The sequence below is a fragment of the Lepus europaeus genome, chromosome 2 (assembly GCF_033115175.1).
Source record: "Lepus europaeus isolate LE1 chromosome 2, mLepTim1.pri, whole genome shotgun sequence".
NCBI classification, from domain to species: Eukaryota; Metazoa; Chordata; class Mammalia; order Lagomorpha; family Leporidae; genus Lepus; species Lepus europaeus.
Genome location: NC_084828.1, coordinates 167,795,103 through 167,819,537, shown reverse-complemented (window position 1 = coordinate 167,819,537; position 24,435 = coordinate 167,795,103).

The window sequence follows — 24,435 nt, the reverse complement described above, 5'->3', positions numbered from 1 at the left end:
AATTGAGTTTCCAGCTCCTGTGTCTGTATCTACCTGTCTCTACCTGGAAGGTAGCAACTAAATAAAATAGACATTTAAAAGGTTCCCAGGAATTTGATCTGGTATACGCAGAATAGGCTTATCCCCTTCCCCTGGGGACTCAGGTTCTAGCCTGGGAGTTGTTTATTTCTACCTCAATCAGTGCCTTTGGGAAGCAGAACCCAACAACAGGACAAATGCTGATGGTCCGGAGATTGGCATTACAGAGGCTCTGCGAGCCCTCGCTGGATTCCTGCTTGCCTGGGAACTGCCTCTGAGATTGGGGTTCTTACTCTGCCAAACAGCTCTGCAGAGCCTCAAAACCGTGACTCCATCAGCTCGGGGCTCTTCACTCTGGGATTGAGAACTGCCCCCACTTGCCTTCTTCCACATCCGGCCCGTGACTGCAGGGCAGCAATTGTGAACATTGCTCAGCAGCGCCCCTGCACACTTTGTAGTCTGCGTTTGTTCTAGATTCCAGGCCATTGCTCCTTCTCCTTTATGGGTGTGATTCCACAGTGCTTGCCGCTGAAGACGTCTCCTTCCTTTCCCGCTTGGCTTGCTCCAGCCACGAGGAGGCCTGCAAAATCACCCCACAGGTGAACTTTGGTTGCGTGGTTGCGCTTGTTCCCTTGCTCTTTTGTCATCACCAGGAGAAGTGCTTGTTCTGGAAGCTTCTGGTGCAGAGCTCATCATCCCTGGCCGTTATGCACAGTTAGAGCAGAGCTGTTCCAATTGACTTGCAAGTTTCAAGCTGGGCCACTCAGAGGAGAGAATTCCAAATAGTCCATGATCTGCGGACGTCTACTGTGCCTCTTCAATAAATAACTGTGACATAGCTGTTTTGCATGATTGAAACAAATGGAAGACTTCCTATAGGCCAGGGCCATTTGGATATTTGTAGCATCATTTGTGGGCCACACACAACTATCAGCCTAAAAATTACCCTGCAATACAGTTACAGAATTTCGAATCCTGCCTGCAGGGCCAGACCAAATGATTTCACAGGCCTTCTGTGGTCCATGGGCTGGGCATTCCCCAGCCCCTCCCCTGCTAGGCCTAGTAAAGTTAGTCTCACTTTTAATAAAATATGGGTTTGAATAGCAACTTGAATGTTTATGAGCCTGCTGTCTGTTTTCTGTTGTCATTGTATAATTTTCAAAAAGTTAAAAATATAATTCCCATAAAAATACAGAAGGAATACATATCAACAGTTTAGCCAACTCATTAATGAGGTAACAAGGAAGATAATAAAACTGGTTCCAAGAACATGAAGTACAGTTATTTCTAGGTATTAGGGAAAAGAGCGTTAAAATAAGATTGTTGGCTAAATGCAAATCTGGGTAGTGTTCTATTCAGGGCACTAATCACTAACCCTTGAGCCTGTCTTCTCTATTGGATTGTAGAAGTAAATGAAAACCAACCAAATGAGAAGAAGCGACGGCCATTGTTCAGAGCTGGCTGGAGCAGAGGAGTCGGCCCCTGCCACTTGGAGGAGACTCCAAGACAAGCAGAGGGGTAGGGAAACGTTCCAGTGGCAGAAAGAAAAGACTCTGGCTGTGCTCTGATTGGAAGCTGTTGGCTTGGAGAAGTTACAAGCAGGCAAGCTAGAAGCAGGATGTCCTTGCGATCGGTTGGGGATACCTGTTCGGCTTTCTCTAGTTGGTTCTTAGTGGAAACCCAGAATTAGGGGAGCTGGAAGTCGCCAGTGTGTAACCATTGTTGTCGGCCCTGGATGTGGTCTGGCTTACAGAGTCAGGCTGCTCACTGTTGGTAATGGTTGGGTTCCTGGGCAGAGTCCTGCAGGTGGTGGGCCAGAGTTCTATTTTTTGAATAGGCTCTAGCAACAGCTCATTTGCATATTCTGTCTCTCCACAGATTTAACATAATACTTCAGAGTACTTGGACTCTACTCAAATATTAAGTCATAAGCCGAATATAAGGACATTCTCCTTGAGAATTTAACAATGCTGGGTGCAGGCCTCTTAAGCAAAACTCCAGTATGATGCTGAAAAGGCATCTCGCTTCACCCCTGCCTCATTTTTAAGTGTTGGGTAATTCTTTAATAGTCGGTCTTAGGCAAGAACAAGTGCAGGAAATTGTGAGTATTGGACACAGTTCTGGAAAAACTGGGAACTGTGCAAGAACCAGAAGGAAGCCCTGCAGTTACTCCAGCATGAATTCACCCCAGGAAGAAAGGTAGCACTGGAGAGTTCTACACTGGCAAGAGATTGGACAGCGTTCCCCAGTCTGCTTTACCAAGAGTAAATGAACCTTGCATTTTAAAACCTTTGTCGGATTTATTTCCTTATTATTCTTTACTCTATTTCTCAGTTTCCAATTCAAGAGTTGATGAGACAAATGTCCATTTTCCTCCACACATCTTAACGCTGAACAATCCCTATAAGAAAGCAATCAGTACACCAGCTAGGTAAGATCTGTGTCACAGTTGTTCTTGCTCGACGATTCAGCAGGAACCTTCTCTCTGGACCTGGCATGCCCTCGTTTCCCCTTTCAGAGCAGTATCTGGGACAATCGTACTGACATTTGCAATTTTTAAAATCAAGATTCTCAAAGTCCTTTTTGCAAGTATCTAGAACCTTCTTTGTGTGTTTACTGGTTGGCCAAAATATTTTTTTCCAAACACATAAAATGGAAAGCATTCCAGACCACCTTGTGGGTGTCTCCAGCTTTATGCTACTTGTCCTTATCCACATATAAAGCTGCTAATTTTGGTAGGCATCTACTTATGGATTGGTATTTCACAAGGCTTTGGGATGGTATTGTCAAATTGGGAAAAATCTTCAACATGATATTATATTAAATAAAAATGTCACTAGCTTCAACCATGAATAAAGAGTGTACATATATATATATTTGTAATTATACTTTAAATTTTACTTTAACTGACTCTTCTCAAATGCCATTATTAGGTAGTTTACTAATTTGTGTAATTTGTGGCCTACCTAATCAAGCATCTGATTGTCCACTAGGTGTCAGTGCATCCCCATATTGAAATAATGGGGAGAGTATCCATCTGGTGACAAAAAAAAAAAAAAAAATCCAACTAGGTGAGAAGCCACAAATTTCCCCTTCTCCTTGTGGCATTACAGGTGCCTCAGCCAGGCCACTTCCTCATGCTTTTCTGTGCAGTAGTGTAGGTTTTGATTGCCTTCATTATTGTCTGATTGATACCTGCAAACTCTGGTTTTAATCATCTCTTGCTTCCTCCTCATGAAACATGGCAGACGCCTCTTGAGTTTGAAGAGCATGATCAGTGTTTTGTTCTGCTGTGTTAAATCAACGATACAGAGTACAGTTGGATCCCAGGATCGGATGAAACACTCATAATGTATCTGTTGTGTGGCCCCCGATGTGAACTGCGTTGACTACACCCATTGACTACAGCCATAGCCATACCACCTAGAGTGGCTTTATTTGAAGCCATTGGAGCATCCTTGTGGGAAACCTCAACATGCATCTGGAAGGCACAGGATGCGTGGTGTAATAGAATCCCATGCTCTTGAATTCCTATGAGCAGGTATTTTAATACTTGATCTTGGTGTAGCCTTCAAGGCACTCATGTAGTTGATATCTGGCTGGAGAAGCTCTTTGCACAGAACAATTCTTATTGGCAGCCTCTGAATCACGTCTAGTTAAGTTAAGGATACATTTGTCAAAGTATACTCTGAAGGATGCTATCCTGTAGATTGTGCACAGATCGTAATAAAAGGATTGATAAATGACACTAAAAGGAGTCCATAGAATACACTGGAAACAATAAAACCTCTGATGGGAGATTTCCAACATCTTGTCATGTGTAAACACATCACAAGAGGCTGCAGCACACAGGATTTTCCGATATTCTTTTATTGTTTAGAGTAATGATTTTACAAAGTTTCCTGCAAAACAGGCTGGTTTTGAAACTGAAAAACACTGCTATACTCCAACTCGATGATTTGTCTCATGGTCTCCCCCTCACCTTTCTTTCCCGTCATCCGTTAAACATCTATCAGGGTTCTTCATAATGTTCCTGAAATATATGTATAATAGAAAAAGACCATGCATAAATTTAAATTTTGTTTTGCACCAAAGTAAACTTAGTGTTAAAAAATTATTTATTTGAAGGTCAAAGCAACAGAGAGAGAGGGAGAGACTGAGAGAGAGGTTTTCTACTCCCTGGTTTACTCCGCAGGTGGCCACAATGTCCAGGCCTGAGCCAGGCTGATGCCAGGAGATATTTTTTGGCTTTTTTTTAAAGAAAACTTTTATTTCATAAATATAAATTTCAAAAATACAATTTTCGGGTTATAGCACCCCCCCCCCCATAACCACCCTCCACCTGCAAACCATCCCATCTCCTATACCCTCTCCCATCCCATTCTTCATTAAGATTCATTTTTAATTATCTTTATATACAGAATATCAACTTAGTATATGCTAAGTAAAGATTTCAACAGTTTGCACCCACAGACACACAAAGTGTAAAGTACTGTTTGGAGATTAGTTTTACTGTTAATTTGCATAGTACACCACATTAAGGACTGAGATCCTACATGGGGAGAAAGTGCACAGTGACTTCCCTTGTTGATTTAACAATTGACACTCTTATTTTTGACGTCAGTAATCACCCGAGGCTCCTGTCATGAGCTGCCAAGGCTATGGAAGCCTCTTGAGTTCAAAAACTCTGATCTTATTTAGACAAGGCCATAGTCAAAGTTCAAGTTCTCTCCTCCCTTCAGAGAAAGGTACCTCCTTTGATATCACGTTCTTTCTACTGGGATCTGACTCACAGAGATCTTTCATTTAGGTCATTTTTTGCCACAGTGTCCTGGCTTCCCATGCCTGAGAAACTCTCATGGGCTTTTTAGCAAGATCCCAATGCCTTAAGGCTGATTCTGAGACCAGAGTGCTGTTTAGGGCATTTGCCATTCTATGAATCTGCTGTGTATCCCGCTTCCCATGTTGGGTTGTTCTCTCCTTTTTAATTCTATCAATTATTATTAGCAGACACTGGTCTTGTTTATGTGATCCCTTTGACACTTAATCCTGTCTTTTTGATCAATTATGGCTTGAACAGATCACTTTGACTAGTAAGATGGCATTGGTACATGCCAACTTAAAGGGATTTGGAGCCCCATGGTACGTTTCTAGCTCTACCATTGGGGGAAGTCCGAGTGAGTATGTGCTGAAATGTACATCTCCTCCTACTCTTATTCTCACTCTTATTTTTAACAGGGATCAATTTTCAGTTCACTTTAAGCACCTGAGAATAATTGTGTGTTAATTAAAGAGTTCAACCAATGGTGTTAAGTAGAAAAGGAAAATACAAAAAGAATAAAATAGTAAGCTGTTCCTTGACAGGACAAGGGCTGATCAAGTCATTGTTTCTCATAGTGTCAGTTTCACTTCAACAGGTTTCCTTTTAGGTGCTCAATTAGTTGTCACCGATCAGGGAGAACATATGATGTTTGTCCCTTTGGGACTGGCTTATTTCACTCCGCATGATGTTTCTCAGATACCTCCATTTTGTTGCAAATGATCAGATTTCATTTTTTTTTTTACTGCTGTGTAGTATTCTATAGAGTACATATCCCATAATTTCTTTATCCAGTATTCTGTTGATGGGCATTTAGGTTGATTCCATGTCTTAGCTATTCTGAATTGAACTGCAATAAACATTGAGGTGCAGATAACTCTTTTATTTGCCAATTTAATTTTTCTTGGGCAAATTCCAAGGAGAGGGGTGGCTGGGTCATGTGGTAGGGCTATATTCAGGTTTCTGAGGGATCTCCAAACTGTCTTCCATAGTGGCTTTACCAGTTTGCATTCCCACCAACAGTGGATTAGTGTGCCCTTTTCCCCACATTCTCACCAGTATCTGTTGTTAGTTGATTTCTGTATGTGAGCCATTCTAACAGGGGTGAGGTGAAACCTCATTGTGGTTTTGATTTGCATTTCCCTGATTGCTAGTGATCCTGAACCTTTTTTCATGTGTCTGTTGGCCATTTGGATTTCCTCTTTTGAAAAATGTCTATTGAGGTCCTTGGCCCATCTCTTAAGTGGGTTGTTTGTTTTATTGTTGTGGAGTTTCTTGATCTCTTTGTAGATTCTGGTTATTAATGCTTTATCAGTTGCATAATTTGCGAATGTTTTCTCAAATTCTTTCAGTTGCCTCTTCACTTTCCTGACTGTTTCTTTTGCCATACAGAAACTTCTCAATTTCATGTAATCCCAGTTGTTAATTTTGGCTTTGACTGTCTGTGCCTCTGGGGTCTTTTCCAAGAAGTCTTTGCCTGTGCCTATATCTTTCAGGGTTTCTCTGATGTTCTCTAATAATTTGATGGTGTTGGGTCATAGATTTAGATCTTTAATCCATGTTGAGTGGATTTTTGTGTAAGGTGAAGGTAAGGGTCTTGCTTCATGCTTCTGTACATGGAAATCCAGTATTCCCAGCACCATTTGTTTTATAGACTGTCCTTGCTCCAGGAACTGGTTTTAGATCCTTGATCAAATATAAGTTGGCTGTAGATATTTGGATTGACTTCTGATGTTTCTATTCTGTTCCATTGGTCTGTCCATCTGTTTCTGTACCGGTACCAGGCTTTTTTGATTATAACTGCCCTGTAGTATGTCTTGAAATCTGGTATTGTGATGCTTCTGGCTCTGTTTTTGTTGTACAAGATTGCTTTAGCTATTCGAGATCTTCTGTGCCTACCTATGAATTTCAGCATCATTTTTTCGAGAGCTGAGAAGAATGTCTTTGGTATTTTTATTGGTATCACATTGAATCTATAAATTGCTTTTAGGATAATGGAAATTTTATGATATTGATTCTTCTAATCCATGAGCATGGAAGATTTTTCCATTATTTGTTATCCTCTTCTATTTTTCTCTTTAAAGTTTTTAAATTCTCAACATAGAGATCTTTGACATCCTTGGTTAAGTTTATTCCAAGGTATTTGATGTTTTTTTGTAGCTATTGTGAGTGGGATTGATCTTAGAAGTTCTTTCTCAGCCATGGCATTGCCTGTGTATACAAAGGCTGTTGATTTTTGTGCATTGATTTCATATCCTGCCACTTTGCCAAACTCTTCTGTGAGTTCCAATAGTCTCTTAGTGGAGTTCTGTGGATCCCCTAAATAAAGAACGATATCATCTACAAAGAGGGATAGTTTGACTTCTTCCTTCTAAATTTGTATCCCTTTAATTTCTTTTTCTTGCCTAATGGCTCTGCCTAAAACTTTAGAATTATATTGAATAGCAGTGGTGAGAGTGGGCATCCCTGTCTGGTACCAGATCTCAGCGGAAATGCTTCCAACTTTTCCCCATTCAATAGGATGTTGGCCGTGGGTTTTTCATATATTGCTTTGATTATATTGAGGAATATTCCTTCTTTACCCAATTTGCTTAGAGTTTTCGTCATGAAAGGGTGTTGTATTTTATCAAATGCTTTTTCTGCATGTATTGAAATAATCATATGGTTTTTCTTCTGCAGTCTGTTAATGTGGTGTATCACATGGATTGATTTGTGAACAGTGAACCATCCTTGCATACCAGGGATAAATCCCACTTGGTCTGGGTGGATGATCTTTCTGAGGTGTCTTTGCATTCTATTGGCCAGAATTTTATTGAGGATTTTTGCATCTATGTTCATCAGGGAAATTGGTCTGTAATTCTCTTTCAATGCTGCATCCATTTCAGGTTTAGGAATTAAGGTGATGCTGGCTTCATAGAAAGAATTTGGGAGGATTCCCTCTCTTTCAATTGTTCTGAATAGTTTGAGAAGAATTGGAGTTAGTTCTTCTTTAAATGTCTGGTAGAATTCAGCAGTGAATCCATCCGGTCCTGGGCTTTTCTTTGTTGGGAGGGCCTTTATTACTGTTTCAATTTCTGACTTGGTTATGGGTCTGTTTAGGTTTTCTATGTCTTCCTGGTTCAATTTAGGTAGGTTGTATGTGTCCAGGAATCTATCCATTTCTGATAGATTTTGCTATTTGTTGATGCCACGAGCTTTATTCAGATTTCCATGTGGGTGGCAGGTATCAAACACTTGCCCTTCTTCTTCTTCTCCCAGGCCACCAGTGTAAGAAGAAAGGTGCAGATTGGTGCCTCCTCACACAGGCACCAAATGTAAGAAAAAGAGGTGCAAAACAGAGAGGAGACAGAATACAAATTCACAGCCAGCCCAAATTTATTCAGAGAAAATAAACTCTCAGAGTTTGTCCAGCTGCCAATGTGTGTACAGTAAGAACACCTGGCAGAAGCCCAGACCCCAGCAGGCTGGGCTAGGGGTGTGGGTGGGGGGCAGTAGGTGGAGATGAACTTCTCAATACAGGTTCTCCAAGTCTGGCCTACTGGCTTCCAAACTTGGGGAAGAATGCAGGGGCTGGGGTAGGGAACAGTACAGGATGTGAGACTGAACTGTTCTCTTGAAAGAAGGCAGGAGTAAAATAACCTGAAACGGCTGAGGCTCCTGTCCTTGTTCCAGCAGTCCTAACTCTGAGTATAGATAAGGTGATGGGGCACTGGTTTCTTTCTGGCTACTTCCTGCTGATATGGGGTGTTGACGCGGGGCGGGGTGTCTATACTCTGGATTGGATTGATTGCAGAGCAGTCTTGTGTTGTTTCTGCATGATGGCTTCGGATACAGCAGTCATATGCTCCTATCAGGACTATTGAAATATGTTAACTATACATGGTAGGATTAGGAGCACTATGATCATGAGGGTAAAAGGAGAAATGAGAAATGTTGCCCATGGTGGACAAGATGGCCACACTGAGGACCACGGGGGAAATAGGAAAGTAAAAGTCCTGTCTGTATCCCTGGTTTCCAAGGAGAAAGAACAGCCCTGTTTTGTTTAGTGTGTATGAGCTGGCATGGAGCTGCAGGATGGAGTCAGGCTGGCCTGCTTCTAGTCTCCAGCTCCCTTATTTCCTCCCTTTGCTTATGGAAGCCCTGGCTGCTGTCAGGGGTTTGGGTGAGGCTGGAAGCTGAGTTCTTCCAGCTGAGTAGGGGCGGAGCAGGGAAACTAAGGGCAGAGTCACTCTTAGAGGACCTAAGAAAGGTGCTGTCCAGACCAGGAGGGAGTCTTCCCATTGAGAGGCAACCAGAGCTGACAGAAGGGGCTTGGTCATGATCAGGTGGGCATTAAGGCTTGGCCAGGTATATGTGAGGTCCAGACCTGTCTATCTCCTCACATGTGGTCCTGGAAGAGACATCATAAGGGAGGTGTGAACCTCCTTAGGGAAGGCACCCTGTTGATTTCCATTACCTAGCTGGCCTGGGAGGAGAGCTGGCCTGCACGGGAGGTTAGTATTGAATAGGTGGCATCACTAAAAGCAAGTTTCAAGCCCTGCCTGGATTGTTACTGACCCTAGGCTGTTCCCCTGATGGTGGTGGTTACTTTGGAAGCTGGGCAGAGGGAAGGGCTTTTAGCCTGGGGCCAACAGGGTCTGTGGTTTTGAGCCAAGTGCCCTTCAGCCCCTAGGACAGTTCTGTTTCCAGTGGCCTGGCTCTTGGCAGAGCTAACAGAGCTGACAGCTGCTTGCCCAGTTCCCCAACTCCTCATATTGAAAACAGGTGCCATTTGGGGGTGGACTGGCCTTGTTGGCAGATCACCATGTAAAGCGGCCATTAATTGGTCTGCCACCTATCCTTACATTGCTCCTGCTGCCTCACTCACTCCTCTTTCTCCTGGTCTCTGTTAAAGCAGAACACAGAGGAAGCCTTTAGGAATGTCAGCTGAGGGGGTGCTCAATCCAATCCCTAATCTTCGGTAGCCTGATAGAGAAATCTGTGGTCCCAGGCATGTTAGGACAATATTTCCCTGTGGGATAAGATGATGCCTATGAGGAAAGCTATGTCCTTTTACGTAAGGCCAAACATTAAGACCACCTTACCCAAACTGTTACAAGGTTAAAAGAACCTAAGTTCTGAGTCCTCTAAGAGGAGAGAATGAGAATCCCCATGCTTACTCCAGCCTCCCGGTTCTAAGCTATGGTGGATGCATGTTTCCCCAAGTGAGGGAAACCAACCAAACACCGCAGGCCCTGTGAGGGAGGATGAGCCAGGCACGAGCGATGCCCAGTGCACTTGTGGCAACAGAGGCCTCTCTTATCAATCTGATGGGTTGACAATTAGGTCCAATGTGGGTATGCAGTGATGAGATCTGGCCAAGGATCTGGCTGTGAATTCATTGGGAAATGAGAATTAAAGGGAGAGTGAGAAGGTGTGCAGGAGAGGTGTCTCTTAGGGCTGTCAGGGTCAGAAGCTCAAAAGGAGGTTGTAGGAAAGAGAAGGTCGGGGTGGGCAGAGGTGGTAAAAAAGGGGAGGGGTTCAGAAAGGAGATGAAAGTTTGGAGGAAGGGTGGCGATCACAGCTCTTACCCAGAGACTGGGACCTCTACTCCCCTCCTCACACAGGCACCAAATGCAAGAAAAAGAGATGCAGAACAGAGAGGAGACAGAATATGATTTGCAGCCAGACCAAATTTATTTATTTATTTGACAGGTAGAGTTACAGACAGTGTGAGGGAGAGACAGAGAGAAAGGTCTTCCCTCTGTTGATTCACTCCCCAAATGGCCACAACAGCCGGAGCTATGCCAATCCAAAGCCAGGAGCCAAGAGCTTCCTCCTGGTCTCCCATGCAGGTGCGGGAGCCCAAGCACTTGGGCCATCCTCCACTGCTTTTCCAGGCCACAGCAGAGAGCTGGACTGGAAGAGGAGCAACTGGGACTAGATATGGCACCCATATGGGATGCTGGTGCCACAGGCAGAGGATTAACCTAGTGCGCCACGATGCCGGCACCAAGCCAGACCTAATTTATTCATAGAAGATAAATTTGCAGATGTTGACCAACTGCCAGACTATACACAGACCAAACATGTGGCAGAGGCCCGAACCCCAGCAGGCTGGACCTTTTTATATCTTAGGTGGACTGGGGTGGGCGTGGGGGGCAGTAAGCAGAGATGAGCTTCTCCATACAGATTCTCCAAGGCTGGCCCACTGGCTTCCAAACCTGGGGAAGAATGCAGGGGCTGGGGTGGGGAACAGTACAGGATGTAAGGCTGAACTGCTCTCTTGAAAGAAGGCAGGGGTACAAGAACCAGAAATGGCTGAGGCTCCTGTCCTTGCTCCAGCCATTAGCAGGGAGTTGGATTGGAAGTGGAGCAGCTGGAACGTGAACTGCTACCCATATGGGATGGCCACGTCACAGGCGGTGGCTTAAACCTCTGTGCCACAATCCTGGCCCCTAAACTCAGCTTTCAATTTCATTTTCCACTATTTGAAGAACGCTTGTATTATGTGTCAGGCACTATGTAGGAGTGAAGCAATTAAGTTAGGCACCATTAAAAGAAGGCAGAGGGTGGGAGTGGTGCTGGGCAGAGTGGTGGAGCAGTGGTTAAGATGCCTACATCCCATGGGGCTGGAGGTTTGGCACAGCAGGTTAAGCCATTGCCTGCAACACTGGCATCCCATGTGAGTGCTAGTGCGTGTCCCAGCTGCTCTAATTCTGATCCAGCTCCCTGCTAATGGCCTGAGACAAACTGCAGAAGATGGCCAAGTGTCTAAGCCCCTGCCACACATGTGGGAGATGTGGATGAGGTTTTTGGCTCCTGGCTTTGGCCTAGCCCAGCCCTGGCAGTTGAGCCTATATGGGGAGTGAAGATTCTCTCTAACTATGACTTCAAAATAAATATTTACAAAAAAAAAAAAAAAAGATTCCTGCATCCCATATCAGAGTGTCTGAGTTCCAGTACCTGATCTGGCTTCTTGCTGATACATACTCTGGGAGACAGCAGGTGATGGCTCAAGTTCTTGAGTTCCCAGGTCCTAGCTTTGGCCTGGCCTATGTCTGACTATTGCAGGCATGAGAATTAATTGGTGGCTGGAGGATATCTCTCTTTCTTGTTCTGCTTTTCAAATATATCAATTAAGAAAAAGTAAAGTACAAAGGATATTACTATGGCTTAGTTTTTGTAGCAATGTGTAGCAATTTTTGTATCTCAGTACATGTTGTAGAATGATTCAAAGCCTGCAACGCACCCAGATGGGCACTGCACGTTGCCACTTGACCTATGTTGCATTGGGGTAGGAAATATTTCCCTCTGCAATCAAAGAAATGCTTTTCACTGGGTTTGAAATCTTTCAGAGAGGGATTGACATAGAGATGTTTAGACAACAGGAATTTAATAGGAAAAGTTGAAGTTGTTGGCAGGACAAAGTTAAGTTGAAAATAGTTAATCCAAAAAGGCAGAGAAGACCTGAGGCAAGAACCAGAGTCCAGTGCACCCAGAAGAAAATGAAGGCTTGCAACAGGAACTCAGTGTCCCATAGACAGCAGGGCCTCTGTGCTGGGAGGAAGGTTCTTGGCTTGATGCTTCTCTTTTGTAGCAACAACACAAGGCTTTGAAAACCAAAGACCTGAATGAGGCAAACCTCAGGCTGCTAAATACAGCTGTGATAATGCCAAGGGCTGGAGCTGGGGAGGGCGTGAGTGGTGGGGGTCATTTGCTCGCAGATCTGTCAGTTTGCCCTAAGTGTCACGTCCTAGGGTTTCAGACTGCCCCCCTTTCCATACACGCTTGCCCATTTCTGGGAAGAAGTCTCCAGTATTTTATTTTTATTTTATTTCATTTTACAGGCAGAGTGGACAGTGAGAGAGAGAGAGAGACAGAGAGAAAGGTCTTCCTTTGCTGTTGGTTCACCCTCCAATGGCCGCCGCGGCCGGAGCGCTGCGGCCGGCGCATCGCGCTGATCCGAAGCCAGGAGCCAGGTGCTTCCTCCTGGTCTCCCATGAGGGTGCAGGGCCCAAGCACTTGGGCCATCCTCCACTGCACTCCCGGGCCATAGTAGAGAGCTGGACTGGAAGAGGGGCAACCGGGACAGAATCTGGGGTGCTGGCGCCACTAGGCAGAGGATTAGCCTATTGAGCCACGGCGCCAGCCCCCCCCTTTTTTTTTCCAGTATTTTCCACATAAGACCGCAGAGAAGGCTGAGTAAGGTGTGTGGAGAAGGAGCAAGGTCACCACGGTTCTTTGGGAGAGCACTTCGAATTTGGTTAAGTTACCAGGAGGCGCTGCATCACGTGAAAACACGAAAGTGTATCCTGAATCTTCAGCCAGAGGCTGCAGGCTGTCACGGATACGTGGAAGGCTTTAGCAATCATTCGTATGAAGGTTTTACTTCACCAGCTTGAAATACAAGATGCAATCACTTAAATGTCATTTCTCTTTCCTTTTTAAAGATTTATTTATTTATTTATTTGTAGTCAGAGAGAGAGGGAGAGAGAGGTCTTCCATCAGCTAGCTCACTCCCCCAAATGGCTGCAATGGCTGGAGCTGGGCCAGTTTGAAGCCAGAAGTGAGGGGGCCCAAGCACTTGGGCCATCCTCTGCTGCTTTCCCAGGTGCATTAGCAGGGAGCTGGATCAGAAGTGAAGCAGCCAGGACTTGAACTTGATTCTATATGGGATGCTGGCACCACAGGCAGCAGCTTTACCTGCTGTACCACAGTGCCAGGCCATTACAACTTTTCTTGAATTATCATGTGTGTACAGAAAACTAGACATAGCATAAATGCTAATCTTAATGAATTTTTACAAATTGAACGATTTTTCATTTTAAAAGTTAATTTGTATTTCATTTTAAAGGCACATGAAGAGAATGAGAGAAAGAGAGAGAGACAAATCTTCCATCAGCTGGTTCATTTCCTAAACGCCTGCAACAGCCAGGGCTGGGAGAGGCTGAAGCCAGGAGCCAGGAGCTCCATCTAGATCCTTCATCTGGGTGGCAGGGATCCAAGTGCTTGAGCCATCTCTTGCTCCTCTCTGGGTGTGCACTAGCGGGAAGCTAGATCAGAAGTGGAAGAACTGGGATATGAGCCACGTACTCTGATATGGGATGAGGGATCCCACAAAGCAAGTTAACCACTGTGCCCGCCCCCTGAATATATCCTTTTCAAACAACACCCAGATTAAGAAACTCAGCAGTTCCAGGGCACCAGAAGTTCCTTTTGATCCCTTTCTACTCATTACTCCTTGATAAGAGAAATCACCATCCAGCTTCTAAGAGCATGGCTTAGTTTTGTCTGTTTTTGATCTGTAAAGAAATGACATCTGACATTGTGTTCCTTTGCATATAGCTTCTTCCACTCAGTCAGTATCGTCTCTGTGAGGGCCATCCCTTGTGTTGTGGATTGCTCGGTCCCAGTGAGGTAGAGGATTTTGTCATGGGGAATTGTTGCCATTGATCCATTCACTCTACCGTGGAAGGGCATTTTAGTAGTTTTCAGTCAAAGGTGATTGCAGGGACAATGCTGCTAAAAGTATTCCTGCATCTGATCTTTGGAGAATGTATGGATGGGCTGCATTCTCTAAGTGGTCAAACCATCCTAAGTCCATCCTTCACTCTCTTAGATCCCATTCCCAAGGTAAGTCCAAGGACACCAGAAGTTCAGCCCTATCACCTTGAGACTGAACCCCTAGTATGTCAACGCAGGACTCAGCCTCTTATTCGTCTCTCTTAGCCTAAGGTGTCCTTGCCTGTCCCTCATTAAAGGAATTCACTGACTTGAGAGAGTGATACAACTGGCCTGAGAAGGTTCTAATCACAACTCAAGTCATTTGTTTCTCTGATAGATGGAAACCTTGATGAACAGCAATGTCTGGAGAGGTTTGTTCAAGGGTCCTCCAGGTCCAGGCAGGGAAAGTCCAGCTCTGGGGACGAAGGTTAAAGGTTACTGCCACTTACACATAATCCCCCACCCCTGGCCAACTGATGCCCACGTGACATCATAAATTCCCCAAAGAACATGACGTCACTGACCAATCGAAGGAAGGTCAAGAGCACCACTGACCTACCAGGAACTTGTATATGAGCTCATCACACACTGCTCGGCCCCAGTTTCAATCTACAAGAACCTTTACCTTAACTCCCTGGGGAACCCAGGAATCAAGCAGTAGGTGCCTGCTTCCTTGCTGTGTGCTTTGCAATAAATACCTCCTTTCTTCCACTGTCCTGACGTCAGTGATTGGTTTCTCTGTGTTTCTCTGAGTGGACCCAGATTGGGGGTTCTATAGCAACACCTTCAACTAGTTTGGGGGGGTCGTCCAGCAAGATCCTTGCAAAGGAAAAACAGATGTCTAGTCCATCTGCCTACAACCCTGTTCTTGGCTGCTCTTTGAGACGCTCTCTGTGTTCTGGGACATGACACATGATGTACTTGGCCATGGGAGGCAAGGTCACTACATCATAGACTGGCCACACTACAGTGTTATCACAACAGGAATGGGCTGCCCACACCAGCTCTTGCCGTACGTACACACTTGCAAGCCCACTCCACCCCTGTTGTGAGTCCATGGGCCAGGCCACCTGAATTGAGTGAACTGAGTGAAGTTTGGGCTCACTCCCTCTCAGGTGGTTTCTCTAGCCACTCTCCTCTCGTCCATAACAAGAAATGGGCTTTGTGTCGGAACCTGAGTCTCAACTCCCTTACTCCACTCTCTGAGTGATTTCTTCAAAATTTTCTGTTGCTTCTTCCTCCCACTCGGTTTTTGCCATTAAGTGTGTTTAACCGTTGGGACTCAGGACACAATATCACTCACAATGGGGAATTTTAAATGGAAGGAAATTGAGAAAGCTACAAAGGCAGAGAGGTTTCTCTGTGTCCTCCTGCCTTTTCCCCGTGATGCAGATCATAAAATAATTCTCTGACCCGTCTCCCCTGAAAGCAGGGCATGGGGCTCTCATTCAAGTGGTGTCCTGACCTGTGTCTGGAGGCCAAGAGGAGTCTGAACAAACAGGCCCGCCGCATTCCCCTGGCTTATTAGCATTACATCAGACCCTTGGATTCTCCAATCACACTTCAGCATGACTGTCCATAGAAAATCGGTTTTCCCTGGAGTCACTTCTTCATGGCTGAAGGCTCCGGTTACACAGCAAGCCTTCCTTCCATGAGTTTGTTGTGCTTTGCCTCTGTTAACCTGGGTTTAGTCAGAGGGCTCCCAGTTGTGAACCTTGAGATGAGCGAGGCAAAGAGTACTTTTCCAACCCTCCGTATGCAAGTACAACTTGAAACTTAAAAGGAATGTGGTCTTGAACTCGTTGCCATTTCTCCCAGAATACTCTCCGAGTCAGTTGTCGGTTAACGGGTTTGAACAATGGGGCAGTGCCACTGAACCGGAGTCCTGAAAACTGCCTTGAATGCAGAGGTCAGCCACCATCAGGCCCCACCCTCCTAGCTCCCTCCCTTGGCTTCAAGTGTCCTTGTCCCCCTTTTTGATAGCAAATCAACACTTACCATAATTAACACCCTTATAGAGGGAATGATACGGCTGGTCACTCACTTCTCCAATAGATAAAGTGGTCAGTATCGTCTCAAGGGGTTCCTTTTGGAGATTTCCAGGTCCACCTGCATGTAGCCCCACTTGGCAATCATAGACATCCCCTAAAGAACAAGGTATCACCAGCCAATCAGAGGAAGGCCATGAGCACTATTGACCAAGCAGGAACTTGGACAAGAGCTGAACTCGCACCTGTCAGCCCCGGCTTCAATCTAAGAGAACCCTCGCATCTGACCCCTTGGGGAGCCTTGGGCTCAGTGGTAGCTGCTTTCAGCTCCTTGCTCTACTCTCTGCAATACTCACCTCCTTCATTCCATCACCTGGAGGTCAGGGGCCGACTTTGTGCACCCAGTGAGCAGACCCAGTTCAGGGGTTCTACAGCAACTCCTCCAAGAAGTTTTAGGGGTTGCTCTACATCAACACCTAACTTCATCTGTCAAATGCTGTACACTTGGGGCCTTCACAAAGCTAAAATATTTCCCATGCAACAAGAGGGGCTGCTTTCCAGTTTTATCATTAATTGGAAAAAGAGTATCTTTATGAAACAACCTAATATTGAATGCTAAGCAATAAGATGCAAAAGGGTATACATAAAGTCATACCGTTTCCATAAAATGTAAAATCCCAGAAAACATTGACATATTTTGACAAAAGTTAAAAATATGGGGTTGGTGTTTTGGTACAGCCAGAAAAGCCACCACCTGTGATGCCAATATCCTGTATGGGCACCAGTTCCTATCCTGGCTGCTCCAGTTCTGAGTCAGCTCCTTGCTGAAGGTATAGGAAAGCAGCAGAAGATAACCACAGTATTTGGGCCCCTATCACCCATGTGGAACATCTGAAAGAAGCTCCTAGTTTCAGCCTGGCCAAGGCCTGGCCATTGCAGCCATTTAGGAAGTGAACCTTTAGACAGAGACCTCTCTCTGTCTCTCCCTCTCTCTGTGTAACTCTTGCTTTCAAATAAATAAGTCAATCTTAAAAAAAGTTAAAATTCGGCTTGGGAATGGGCATTTAGTCTCACGATTAAGGTGCTGCTTAAGATGTCTATGTCCCATGTTTGAGAGGCTAGGTTCCAGTCCTAGCTGTGCTCCTGACTCCAACTTCCTGCTAATGCAGACCCTATGAAGTAGTTTTGGCTATGGCTCAAGTAACTGGGGTCCTGTCACCCACTCTAGATTGAATTTCTGCCTCCAAACTTCAGTCCTAGCTCAGTCCCAGCATTGCAAGCATTCGGGGAGTGAATCAATAGATGAAAATTCAGTCTGCCTATATGTGTCTCTTCCTCACAAATAAATAAACAAATAAATAAATACTTATAAAAATGACCAGTATTGGGGCTGGCACTTGGCACAGTGGATTAAGCTGCCACCTGCAGCAATAGCATCCCATATGGGCTCTGGTTCTGGTCCTGGCTGCTCTACTTTTGATTCAGGTCCCTGCTAATGTGTCTGAGAAAGCAGCAGAAGATGGCCCTAGTCCCTGGGCTCCTGACACTGTGTGGAAGAGCTAGAAGAAGCTCCTGACTCCTGGCTTCAGCCTGGCCCTGCCCTGGCTGTTGTGGACATCTGGGGAGTGAAGCAGCCAATGGAAGATTTCTGTCTTCCTGTGTCTCTCCCTCTTTCTCTGTAACTCTGTAACTTTCAACAAATAAATAAATCTTTAAAAAGTAATAGATGAGTATTGTGGCTCAGCGGGTTAAGCTGTGTCTTGCAAAGTTGTCAATGGAGCACTGGTTCAAATCCCAGCTGCTCAGCTTCCAATTCAGTTTCCTGTTAATGCACCTGGGAAGACAGTGGAAGATGGCCCAAGTACTCGGACCCCTGTCACCCACGTAGGCGATCCGGACGGAGTTCCTGGTTCCTGGCCTCAGCCTGGCCCTGCCCTGGCTGTTGTGGCCATTTGCGGAGTGAACCAGTAGATGGAAGATCTCTCTGTCATTCTTTCAAATAAATAAATAAATAAATCTTTAAAAAATAAAAATAGGCATAAGAATATGTCATACTGTCTCAGGATAGTAATGACTCCTACATAGGGGTGGCTGTGACAGGCTCTGGGCAGAGGGACAGGGACATTAACCATATTTGTGACTTTTTCCCGGTGGTTTAAGAAAATTACAGCAAAATGTTAATGCTTCTTAAATCCTGGCAGTAGGTTCATGGTGGTTATATTAGTTTTTGAACTTTATGGAAGATTCCATAATTTCAAATTAAAATTTAAAAAAAAATTTCCAAATACATTTCTTAAATGTTAGATTGAAAATGTTAAGTTGAAAAGGCAAGATGCAAAATTGTATATGTCACAGGATCTTAACCGTGTGCCAAAAAATGAAAAGAAAGGAGACTGAGAAACAAATCATACCAAAATGTTAACAGTAATTTCCCAGTTGGTGGGAATATTGAGTGGTGTGTGTGTATGTCTCTGTGTGTGTCTGTGTGTGTGTCTGTGGGTGCTTGTGTCTGTGTGTGTGTCTGTGTGTGTGTGTGTGTCTGTGTGTGTGTCTGTGTGTGTGTCTGTGTGTGTGTCTGTGGGTGCTTGTGTCTGTGTGTGTGTCTGTGTGTGTGTCTGTGGGTGCTTGTGTCTCCTGTGTGTGTGTGTCTGTGTGTGTGTGTCTGTGGGTGCTTGTGTCTCCTGTGTGTGTGTGTCTGTGTGTGTATCTGTGTGTGTGTGTCTGTGTGAGAGACAGACATAGCACCTATATTCTTTTTATACCATCTTTTCTCCCTAATGACTGAAGGGAACCAGAAAATGGCACTAAAGCACAGACGTGCTTTGAGCTGAAGACGTCTGCGGCTCACAGAGTGCAGAGAGCTCTGTCTGACAGCTCCACTCTCACCTGGCCCTCAGTGCCTATGGAAGCAGAGCCTTCCAAGGCTTCGGCTGTGCTGCATCCGTCCTGGGAGGCTTCCTGCATAAGCAGTGAGACAGGGAGAGCTCAGTGCTCTCGTATCCAATAGATCCTTTCCCAAAAGGAAGGAAACTAACCTGATTCACTCTGGATCCTGGATTCCCAGTGGTATTTGACGCTCATTAATAAATAGTCTGGGCATTGCAGAAGAGGAAGAACTTTACACTCTGTGGTCAGTGTGTTGGACTGTGAATTAATTTGGCAAACGATAGACGAATCAGAGAAAAAGCATGCCGATTTAATTTCGTTTAGTTCGTTTTACAAAGGGACCCACAGAAAAGAAGTGCAAATCCACAGAAACATTTAGGCCTAGAAACTCACACACCATTTTGAAAAAGGTTAAGAAGTTATGTAGGAGTGATTAGAGGAAGGAAGGGGGGCCGGGTTTCTAGAAGCGAATTACGTGGAGGCAAATATGTGGGGAAATGGATGGAAGCAGGAGTTGTGTTAGGAAGGTTCTGTGTGTGGACTCTTCTCAGTGCTAACCTTCCCATCTTCTTTGTGAACTGAAAGTTCCCCCAGAGAAAGGCTGTGGAAATACTTCTTTCTCAGAAACTTCCGGCTTGTGGGCAGACAAGAGAAGCTGCGTTCTGTATCTATTGATTCTCAGTTGCTCAAAATGATGTCTATGGGCCCAAGTGGCGTATTTTGGGAAGGCACATTGTGGTCCCCTCAGCATTCAATAAATGTTTAATAGAGGACTAGGGGGTCCTTACACAGCAAGCCTGAGGACTTGACATCTTCACTCTTGCTTTATAGCTGAGGCAGCCGGAGCTCAGAGCGGTTACTCGACTTGTCCAAGATCATGCAGGAAAGCATACAGACAGCATTCAACGTAGTGTGGGTTGCTGCAAAAGCAGAATACATTTTATTTAAGCTACGTCAGCTCTCACAAATTTTATAAAACAATTATTAAACGTTGCGAGAAATGATGTTTTAAAAGTTCCGTGTTACAGTGTCTTCTTCCACATTCGTGTCTCATTCTGAGAAAATTCCAGTAAGCATTTACTTTTCATCTTCATTTTTAGGCACTAAGTTCATTTGAACCTGGACACTAAGTCTGAATATTAGAATATGCTTTAATTGTTCACAATGCAAGGTATAGCCTAGCAATACTAGAGCAAGGCAAACTTGAGAACAGAGATTACATCCTCTGGTGCCTCCCTCAGATTTTGGTCTTTTCTTCTCCTTCTCCTGTCCCAGTCTCTCCACTGGCTGCTGCCAGCCATGTGCTAAGAAGGGGCTGAAAACACAAATGCTTACAGTAGCCCACATAGTAACCTAAAGAGGACAAGATGCTTGTGTGTGTAGTCTTGCGTCCCACTTGGTAGATACCTTGTCTTTTAAAACACCAGGCTGGGAATGAATCAGACAAGACCGTGTCCAGGTGTTGGGCATTTAGTCGTAGGGGAGAAAATCAGGATGATCTATGATTTCGAAGGGCCTCCTTCACCGGGAGCCAGGTTCCTCCCTACTGCCCCGGAACACCTGGTGCCTTTAGCTGTCCACCTCCCCCAGTTACTCAGCATCGCTGCCTTGCTCTTCTGCGGGGCCCACACTCCCTGGTTGTTCAGCCATGTGCTCCATGTCTGTTTTACTCAAGTGTGCCAGTCTCTGCTGCAAATGGACAAGGGGATTCACGGTTACTGCTGTCAGTGGCTGCCCAACAAACATTTGCTTTTTGCTAAATGTGATAGGGATTATAACAGGAAGAAGAGACAACTGGTAAAAATATCAAGAATAAGCCTGGGGTCAGCATCTTTCCAGTATCCTTCAAGTGACAGTACATAGCCAATAACTGACTCAGGATATATAATTGTCCCCCCACTCTGAGGTTTGTTCTTTTTCTATGGCCATTTTCCTCAAAGTCAGGTATGTAGATCACCTACGTCAGAATCTGCCATGAAACTTGGTAAAACTTTCACCCTTGCATGCTATAAATAAATAAATAAGTGGAAATACAATAAAAAAATAAGTCCTGCAAAGTTTATTTAGCCAAGCTAAAGGACTTTATTACCAAAGATGAGAAAATTTCTTTTTTTTAAAAAATTTATTTATTTATTTGAAAGTCAGCGTTACACAGAGAGAGGAGAGAGAGAGAGAGAGGTCTTCCATCCATTGGTTCACTCCCCAATTGGCCGCAACAGCTGGAGCCGTGCCGATCCAAAGCCAGGAGCCTCCTCCGGGTCTCCCAAGTGGGTGCAGGGGCCCGAGGACCCGGGCCATCCTCCACTGCTTTCCCAGGCCACAGCAGAGAGCTGGATTGGAAGTGGAGCAGCAGGGACCAGAACTGGCGCCCATATGGGATTTCAGTGCTTCAGGCCAGGGCGTTAACCCACTGAGCCACAGATGAGAAAATTTCAAGATCACAATTTTGACTATCAAAATACAAACAAAGCAAATTAATCCAAAAACATTTTGGTCGCAAGCAGAGCTAGATACTTTATCAATGCTAATAATTCAAGAAAAAGAAAAACATCTTGTCTGCCCATATGAACTGCATTGCAGATTATCCATCCCAGTTGATCAGGGAAAGTTGGTTTCTTTGAAAACCTCCTGCTAAATGACCATTTGTAACCTGTAATGAAATAGCGCCCAAACCATTAGAAAACTTGCTGACGAGGAATTTCGCAAGAGAAAAGATTGGGCTGTCATGGTCTGAACCTGCTGATCGATTTATCGTCCACAACCGGGAACAAATGGATCTTCTGTGCTTCCTAATGTGATGCAGGGGTAAGTGCAAAGAAGCCACCAGGAACACTGTGGAACCTGGATCCATTCCAGCCCGTAGATCTGACTCGGGGGTGGGAGCAGCACAGGGGTCAGAGGAATGAGCTCATGACACTTTTGTTACAGGAATTTGGAGTTGGTTCTGGTCTCCCAGAGACCAAGAATGACGGGGCCGACACATGAGAGTGAACGAAAATGACTGCTAAGTTTATTGAGGTACAAAGTCTCCTGCTAGCCAGGAGGGCACCCAAGGGATGGCCCTGATCAGGTCTGGATAAGATCAGTTTCCTTCAGGAGTCTCTTATTCCCCAGACACTTGGGGAGGTGGTAAGGTCTCAGGTCAGTTGAGAGAGGTTATCTTGCTGACCACTTGAGAAATGTTATGCCCTACCAGGAAGCTCAATTGCTTTCTTGACAAGGTCAATAACACCAAGAAAGGGGAGAAGGTATAAAGTAAAGAATAAGAGACCTAAAAGATCTAACAATCTAAGAGAAACAGCAACCAAATGCCACACACCATTTTATTTAGGGCCTGACTTAGACAAAAGAAAGAAAGAAAAACCTACAAAAGTTATCCCTGAGATGACCACGGAAACTTGAATATGGACTTGGAATTAGATGACAGCAAGGAAATAGCATGTGACATTTGTATTTAGATGATGTAAAAAAATCCTTATGCATTTGAGATGCATGTGGAAATATTTGTAGTAGAATTACAATATCAGAATTTTTTTGTAAACCTGCCGAAATACAGCCAAATATTGATCATTTTAAACTGACAGATGGGCATGTGAGGGTTCATTATATTATTTTCTTTATGTTAAAAATTATTTATTTGAAAGGCAGAGTAACAGAGAGACAGAGACACAGAGAGAGAGACAGAGAGAGAGGTTTTCTATCACTTCTCAAATGGCTACAACAGCTAGGGCTGGGCCAGACCAAAACCTGGAGCCAGGAATTCCATCTAGGTCTCCCACATAGGTGGCAGGAGCCTAAATACTTGGGCCATTATCTGCTGAAAGATTAGCAGGAAGCTGAGTTGAAAGTAGAGTAGCAGACACTGGAACCAGCACTCTGCTATGAAATGCCAGTGTTGTAGGCAGTGGCTTAACACACAGTCACTATACTGACCTCTCTTTTTCTTTTTCTTTTTTTTTTCTTTTTGACAGGCAGAGTGGACAGTGAGAGAGAGAGACAGAGAGAAAGGTCTTCCTTTTGCCGTTGGTTCACCCTCCAATGGCCGCCGCGGTAGGCGCGCTGTGGCCGGCGCACGGCACTGATCCGAAGCCAGGAGCCAGGTGCTTCTCCTGGTCTCCCATGTGGGTGCAGGGCCCAAGGACCTGGGCCATCCTCCACTGCACTCCCGGGCCATAGCAGAGAGCAGGCCTGGAAGAGGGGCAACCGGGATAGAATTTGGCGCCCCAGCTGGGACTAGAACCCAGTGTGCTGGCGCCGCAAGGCGGAGGATTAGCCTATTGAGCTGCGGCGCCAGCACACCTCTCCTTATCTTTAGAAACTGTCACTATAAGAAGTTAAAAAAATAACAACTGCCCAGTCCTAGCACTCAAACTCCTAGGCATCACACCAGAGAAACTCTCACTCAGAACATGGACAAGTGGGCTTCAAACAGTTCATGGAAAAGTGCAATTAAAAGACAACAGGTACTTTCCACCAACTTTTTGAAGACCACTTTATGTTGTGGTCCATTGCAGTCTTGTTTGTTATAGCATGATGTGATGTTGGACACAACATACTTGTCCATCACTGGGGTAAGGCATAAGTAAAACGTGGTAAAACTGTACTAGGATGTACTAAGCAGCTGTTACCAGAAGCAAATCATGTGTGATGTGCTCACAGCCATCTGGCTTCGATGCTGATGCTGGCTGGTGCACTGTGCAGTTCAAAAGTCTTCATTGTGACTTATTTCCATTTCAAGAGCCAAAGGTTTTGCATCACACACCAGGGAGAGATGCAAACCCGGCCCCCCTGGACAGGTATAGTATGGACCCAACTTTAAGAGCAACAATGGTAAAGATGAGTCCGAGGTATCCAAAGGTCACCTTTCCTTCATTTTAATGCTGAGATCTCTCACCAGGAGGATGTTAAGCCTTATCACCATAGCATGCCACTCCTGTTGATGCCTCTTTCTGAACTGTGAGGAGACCACCCCCACATGCCATGTCAAGAAAGTCCCCTCCTGTATATTCATTCCTCCCTGACTTTAAGGACACCCATTTTCCCTGCTTCTGTAGCCATGGCTTTGGGAAAATTTCCCCATAGCCTCTTTATTTGCTGCAGCTCCTTATGCTGCCTTTCTTAGAACTTGCCAGGGAGCAGGCCCGCAAGTTTAGGTAGAAAACAGCTAAATATACAAATAAGAGTGTTGGAGGAAAAAAGGTAAGCAACAGAAAAGTCTATACCATGATTCAACTTGTA